The sequence below is a fragment of the Grammomys surdaster genome, unplaced genomic scaffold (assembly GCF_004785775.1).
Source record: "Grammomys surdaster isolate TR1022 unplaced genomic scaffold, NIH_TR_1.0 132, whole genome shotgun sequence".
Classification (NCBI taxonomy): domain Eukaryota; kingdom Metazoa; phylum Chordata; class Mammalia; order Rodentia; family Muridae; genus Grammomys; species Grammomys surdaster.
This window is the reverse complement of record NW_021604590.1, coordinates 4,958,061-4,965,632: the sequence shown is the minus strand read 5'-3', so window position 1 is coordinate 4,965,632 and position 7,572 is coordinate 4,958,061. Positions and strand designations below refer to the sequence as shown.

Here is a 7,572-nt window from a genome sequence, read left to right as displayed (position 1 = left end):
TGTAAGAGGTTCATGTAAGAGGAATGGAAGGCTTTATTGACAAAGCAGTGGTGACCTTCCAACAAACTCAGGGCACACTGTGGAAGCAACTTCAGCATGAGGACCTGATTGCCTGAGAGCCTAAAGATTGGTGATACAGATAAGGCCAGCCGATCAGGAACTGCGACTTAGAAGACATGTTTGCTTGGGACCAATGGGACGCGGGTGGAGAATATAATGGTCACTTCCCGAGGATTAATAACTGAGCTTGCTACAGAGTTCTCAGCTGCTCCCGGAGTCTCTCAGCCATTGTCTCCTCACCACTTTATCCCCAACCCTCAAGGGTGAGTAAGGTCAGGGCGGAGGGCAGTTCACGGAGTAAAGCAGCAGTTCATAACCGATTTAATCAGGTTGGCATTTTTTTTTCAAATTTCCACTGTTTCATTTTCTAAGACATTAAATATGGGCAGAAAATAAAACCCAGCTCTTGATAGCTTTTGAGCATGTAAATGCTGAACCCCAAGTTTTGATAGAACTGGCCTTCAGACTCCCGAAGCTTTCTGCACACCTGGACAGTGATCGGCACTCTACTGCTTCCTAGTCCTCACTGCCATCCCTCTCTACAGCACAGAAGGCTCAGTGTACTAAAAATTCAGGATTTTCTCTCGAATCTGAGGGAGATGCTAATTCTTGCTCCTAATCTTGTTTGCTTGGATTTTCGCCAGCCTCTCAGATCTTCATTCTACTTATGGCTGGACCTAAGGGCAGCTCTGTTCATTTTATGCGCTGTGAGCATGGGCATCCGTTAGAAGCTCTAGCCCAGTGCAGAAGCAAACACGGTGGAAGACTGGCCCATCCGGTGGTGGAGGGAGATGTAGCCCGGGAAGACTGATGAACATGGAGGTTTTCCGGGATCTCTGAACGATGAGAAGAATAACCCGAGTCAGCTTTGGTCGTGGGTGTAGGGTCTACCCTGACTTTCTCTATGTAGGAATATTCTGGCCTGCCGGTCCAGTAGTTTGCGGTTCTCTCATCTCTTTAGACACAGCAAAAGAATCCATGCAAAGCTCAGATTATCCAAGCCACATAGTCCTGTGAGTCTGCGCAGTAGAGGCGGGTGGCTAGGCTCCCAGCGTAGTTGCCCAGAGGCAAGCTCATAACGGAGGATGCTCAAAAATGCTAGGAGTCAGGAAGCATACTGCTGGCTACTACTGGAAAGGTTTGACTGGTAACAACCAGAATATAGTTTTTGTTTTAATTCTGTTTGGAAAAGATGAAATAAACTGTAAGAACTACAGGCAGAAGAAACTGCATGTAGAAGAAATAGTTTGACAGAGAATAGAGCTAGGCCAGGAATAGACCCACCTTCAGAGCCTGGGTTGTGACAACAGGGACATAGGTTAGACAAGAACTGTTGACAATATCAATGTATCTTTTCAGCTCCTGAGGAAGTACTGGGAACTTCCCGAGGCCACCCAGGGCATGCATCTGAATGGGTGCCAAGTATTCCTGCCTGGCTAAAAGCAGTCCGTATCAAACAGCGAACCTCTCTGCACAGCCCTTTGAATACTAAGCCACCATGGGTGATGTGGACTGGAAATCCCATACAGCGTGAAAGCTCCTGTCAGTCACAGCTATCGGCTCTTGACTCAGACATTACAAGTTCAAGCTTTAGTAATGGTCAAATCCTTGTTCATCACAGGGAAGGGGGCAGGAAACAATGAGGATGTAATAACTGGCAGAGAAAAGAGCTTCAAATCCAAAGAAGCAGTGAAGCTACTGGGATGAGCACTCCGCTCTGGGAATCTGATTTTCAAGGCAATTTGAATCTCTTGTGTCAGCACAGAACTGAACACACACTCCACAGCAATGGCTCTGTCAGCTGTTGGCATGGGTGGGCATCTCTGAAACTTCGAAGAGAGAGAAACTTGCTTTGGAATACTGGCTTTCCAGTGACCTGCCTAGGTTTTAAAATTAGCATAGTTAAAATAATAATAATTAACAACAACAACAATATTTTTTGATACCAAAGTGAGGGAATCTTAACAAATGCTACTACATTCAAAAGACTAGTCTTCAAATTAAGAAATTATAGCTCTGATCTTCCTATTAAGTCAAATGATTTTCTGTAAACAAAGATATTTGTCATATATGTGCATGTTAAAATGTGTGCACTTGGTGTGTGTTAAAATGTGTTCACTCATTGGCTCCACAGGGTGACATGAACATTATGTAGCAATTCTATATATGTGTTGTATGTGTGTGCTAGCTTATTTTATGTTGATGAAATATATGTGCATATGTATGTATATGGATGATAGCTTTTAAGTCTTCAGCAAGCAGGCTACAATTCATATAACCACAGAGATTAGGCATAGAGTGAGGGACTATCAGGGAGGAATAGGTTGCCCAAGGAAGGGGAAATAGAATAAATAGTTAGAGAGAAACATGGAGGAGATGGAGTGGGAGGACTCCATAGGTATGGAGAGGGAGGACTCCATGAAGATGAGTGGGAGGATCCCATGGGGATGGAAGTGGGAGGACTACACAAGGATGAAGTGGGAGGACTCCAGGGGGATGGAAAGGGAGTACTCTGGGGGATGGAGAAGGAGAACTATATGGGGATGGAGTGGGAGGGGTTCATGGGGATGGAGAGGGAGGACTCCATGGGGTGGAGATGGAGGACTCCATGGGGGTGGAGATGGAGGACTTCATAGGGATGGAGAGGGAGGATTCCATGGGGATAGAGAGGGAGGACTCCACAGGAATGGAGTGGGTAGACTCCATGGGGATGAGTGGGAGGATTCCATGGGGATGGAGAGGGGGGACTGCATAGGGATGGAGAGGGGAATTTATGAGGACAGAGAGGGAGGATTTTATGAGAATCGAGAGGGAGGACTCCATGTGGATGGAGAGGGAGGACTCCATGGGCATGGAGTGGGAGTACTACATGGGGATGGAGTGGGAGGACTCCATGGGGGTGGAGATGGAGGACTCCATGGGGATGGAGTGGGAGGACTCTATGGGAGTGGAGTGAGAGGAGTACATGGGGATGGAGTGGGTGGACTCCATGGGGAAGAGTGGGAGGACTCCATGGGGATGGAGAGGGAGGACTCCATGGGGATGGAAAGGGAAGGGGGAAGCAAGGGAGGGAATATAAGAAGGGACAGATGAAACTAAGGTCCATTTGATAGATCATATGGAAGCCTACTATAAAAAAAGCTTCTTAAAACATATACATATTAGAAATAAATTGAAATGAAATCACCAAATAACAGGGGAGAGAAATCCCCAATTAGATAGATTTCTTTTGTTACCAAGTAAAACCCCCAATGCCAGGAACAGGTCACATCTAACGAAGCTGTTGGCAAAGGGGCCCTGTAGAAACCCCTCAAAACCTTAGGTTATTGCCAAGCCTATTGGTTGCTCTCCATAGACTGATGGTAAGGCTCTATTGCTGAAGTCACAACAGCTAAATATCCCATTGAACACAGAAAAGTCAAGCCGGGGCCTAACTAGAGACTTCACCGTACTGACGAGTGTTTTATCTTCTTTCTTCTCTTCCTCTCCTTACTCCTCCTCTTCCTCTCCTTACTTCTCCCACCTTAGCTCCTCCTACAGAGGCCCTTAGTGCTCTGTACTATTACAACTGGCTTGTAAGTAAAGCCGAGAGAAAACACACGTGGCCAGCATTCCCTTCCATATGAAATCCTACCAACTTGTTAAAAATTTCCACTTAGACTTGCATCTGAGTTCACGCTCAGCAAATCCTTCTTTAGTGTCTGACACTCAGCCATTTTTTATCATTCTGCCTCTTCTGCCTCTGTCAGAGAGACAGAGAGAAAGAGAGAGAGAGAGCTTACATTTCAATATGTCCAAGGCTACTTGTAGAGTTAATCTTTGCTAGACGATCTACATCAAAATTGTCATTAACATTTCAAGTAATAATCTTTGCATTGAAAAATGCAAATTCTTGTTAGAAATTTTCAGATCAGCCAGTGATAATTCAGTGTACTTAAGGGCAAGTGAATTTGGATATTTATTTTTACGATTTGCTTTTATGAGCCTGGCAGTGGTAGTGAACGCCTTTAATCCCTGCACTTGGGAGGTGGAGGCAGGTGGATCTCTCTGAGTTCAAAGCCAGGACAGCCTTTGCTACATAGAAAAACCCTGTCTCAAACAAAACAAAATTGCTTTTACTCTCTCTCTCTCTCCCAGTCTCTCTCTGTCTTTCTCTTTCTGTGTATCTGTGTATATCTATGTCTGTGAATGTGTGTGTTTGTGTATATGTGTGTGGGTGAGGAGGCCAGGCGTTGAGTTCCCTGGAGCTGGAGTTATAGGTGGTCTTACTAGGGACCGAATTAGTGTACCCACTCTTAATAGCTGAGGCATCTGCTTCCAGAACTCTCCTGCTTGGACAATATGGAAAAAAAATAAAATAAGAATCTCTAAAGAGTATTCCTAAATTTCTTCAAAAGCTCTGGGCATTTGGCAGCTGTTAAGACTGTATCCTGGAAACCTATTGGTAAGTTTGTTGGCTCTCAGAAGTTCACCCGTCCTCCATATGCATCAGAAGTTGACCGAGTACAGATGTCTGTATGTTATGTTCAGAGCTTTCCGAGTCTTTCTCTGCAGTCCCACTTGAGGATACAATGAGAGACTTGGAAAACTGCGCCCTGATATTTATTTTGACATCCTGGAGACTCTTTCACCTTACCAGATCACAAACATTATCAGCTATACTTGACAAAGAGACAGAAACTGGGAGACTTGGATGGATGACTGTGCTTTTAAAACAAGCAGCCAAAGGGACAGGCAATTTATCACTCTCTGCCCTGCAGAATCAGCACTGCACTGTGAGCCATGGGAGCCTGCTATCAGATGCTGGGTTGCACAAGGGAAATGCTACACCAAGTACATAAGGCCTTTCAGAAGATGAGACCTGTCACTGTGTTCTGCCTTTCCGGTTAAACATTATCCAGATGTAAGGGATGCAGAAGGAGAGTGCTGAACTGGAAGAGACTGAGAGGGGCTGGAGGATTTGCAGCAGAAGGGAGAGCCACACCCGTATCATGCAGGGGTTGGTGAATTTGGTTGTACAGCTATGGCTCACAGGTGGGAATGTACTTAGTTTAAGTAGTATGATGGAGTGTGAATCCTGGCTTTGTCACTTCCTGGTAGACAAAATGGTTCAATCTATTTAATAAGGATGACAATGGTTGGGTTGCATTAGTCACTTTTCTTTGTTGTGCTAAAACACCTGAGAGAAACAGCTGGAAGGGGAAAGGATTTGATTCTGGCTTCAAGATTTGCTTTAATTTGCTTTCGGAGGCTTCAATGAGTTGCCAGCTGACTCCATTGCTCTTAGTGGCAAAGGAGAAATGGCTCAGAAGGACACAATTGAGGGAAATGACTCAGCTCATGGTATGAAGGAAGCAGAAAAAAGGGCCAAGGATGAGCTGTGTCCTTCACAGGCACAGCACCAGTGACCTAAGTCATCCATCTAAGCCCCATTCCCCAATCTCCTCCACATCCCCATGACATCAAGCATGAGTAAGGTCATGAATGAATCAACCTGTTGATTAGATCAGATCATTTCTCAAAAGACCGGCTTCCGAACATGGGCATGGAGCTTAAGCCTTCATGAGTGAACGTGAGGGGGGGCACATGAATAGGGGGCCATTTCATATCTAAAGCATACCGATAATAGTGTCATGGGAATCAACAAGGATCACACAAACCTCTTGCCATAGAGTTGGGCATGCAACACATGTTCAGAAAGGTACTTACTTGAGACAGTTTAGGGTAAGGCTACTGAGAATTTAGTTCTAAAGTCATTCCCTCCAAAAGTGTTGAGCAGTACTCGTCTGGGCCCTGTGAAAAGAACACTCAGAGCTCTCTCTCTCTCTCTTCCTTTCTCTTTCTCTCTCTCTCTCTCTCTCTCTCTCTCTCTCTCTCTCTCTAACAGAGGCAGAAGAGGCAGAATGATAAAAAAAATGGTTGAGTGTCAGACACTAAAGAAGGATTTGCTGAGCGTGAACTCAGATACAAGTCTAAGTGGAAATTTTTAACAAGTTGGTAGGGTTCCATATGGAAGGGAGTGCTGGCCACGTGTGTTTTCTCTCGGCTTTACATACAAGCCAGTTGTAATAGTACAGAGCACTAAGGGCCTCTGTAGGAGGAGCTAAGGTGGGAGAAGAAAGGAAAGGAAGAGGAGGAATAAGGAGAGGAAGAGGAAAAGGAAAAGGAAGAGGATAGCCTGGCTAGCTCAGTCGGTAGAGCATGAGACTCTTAATCTCAGGGTCATGGGTTCGAGCCCCACATTGAGCGCCACATATTGTGAGAGATATTTAAAATGGCGGCATTCAATCTGGCTTTTCTTAATCAGCTGCCATGTTTCCGACTAGCCTAGTCCTGTGGCCAGGAGCAGCTGCAGCTGTACCACCACTGCTCAGCTTGGGCCATCCACTCAGGCAGTCAGAGACACCAGCCCTACCACTCACAAGACTCCAGTGTGGGAGATGGCTCTACCAATCTACCAGGCTGTCTCCACAATGCTTGGCTGAACCCAGACCATCACACCATTCACATGGGCTTGGTACAAATGAGACTCTAATGTTTAGATTATCCAAAGGCTTTATATATTTGGTAATGCTCAATAACAAGATGCCCATACAATCAGCGGTGTAACCCAATACCCAACCTAGATATACTAGAGACACACGCACATCTGCTTCCATGCTCCCCTCTCTCCTAGCTCCTCCTCTTCCTTCTCCTTTTCCTCTCCTTACTCCTCCTCTTCCTCTCCTTACTCCTCCCACCTTAGCTCCTCCTACAGGCCTCATCAAGAGAAAGCCACTGTCCTAGGCTCCAGGACATAAGCATCATTTTACCTTTAGCATGATTGTCTTAGGTGTGTCATGAGATTTCAGCTTTTTCTGTGGGTAGAAGATAAGAGAATTCTGATTGACGATTGATTGATTGATTGATAGATTGATATTCTGCATATATTTGTAAGAGAATGCACTTTAGAGAAATAAGTTGAAGACTACCATTCTAAAGTTTGAGCATTCTAAAGCAATGATTGCTCTGTGATGAAGCAAGTGATTAGTGGGATCAGTTCATGACTCTAAGCTAGGGGCCAGGGGTTGACACACACCTGTAATCCCAGCAAGACCACCCAAGAGGAGATTGAATTTGAGGACAGTGTAGGCAGCACAGTGAAGCCCTGTCTGAAAGAAATGTTTATGTACTCAAATCCAGGAAAACCAGCTCATAGAGCTACGTAACGCCCTTACATGATCAGCAGCAGGTACAAGCACTTACAGCACCAGGGGTTTTGATTTCAAGAGGCCCTAGATGCCTGTCCAACATCTGACCTTGTCACTTTGAATACGCTGGGTTAATCTTCCTCTTTCACTTTCTCAGCAAGCATTCATGGGCAAACACTTATGGTGGCCTCTACCTCAGTACACACATCAAGACTTGGTAACAGAGAGATAACATTGTGAGCAATTTTCCTTCTTTCTTTATACTCATTATTTGGGACTGATTTCCTTCCCTGGAGATATTTTAAGCTTTTACTTGTCTCAG

General features: G+C 45.1%; 1 non-coding gene across 1 annotated transcript; it reads left to right on the top strand.

Annotated features, from left to right (window-relative positions):
- Positions 1–6,236: 6,236 nt before the first annotated feature.
- Positions 6,237–6,309, top strand: Trnak-cuu. Its single transcript has one exon. It is a non-coding gene; the product is annotated as a tRNA-Lys (tRNA).
- The last annotated feature ends 1,263 nt before the right edge of the window (positions 6,310–7,572 follow it).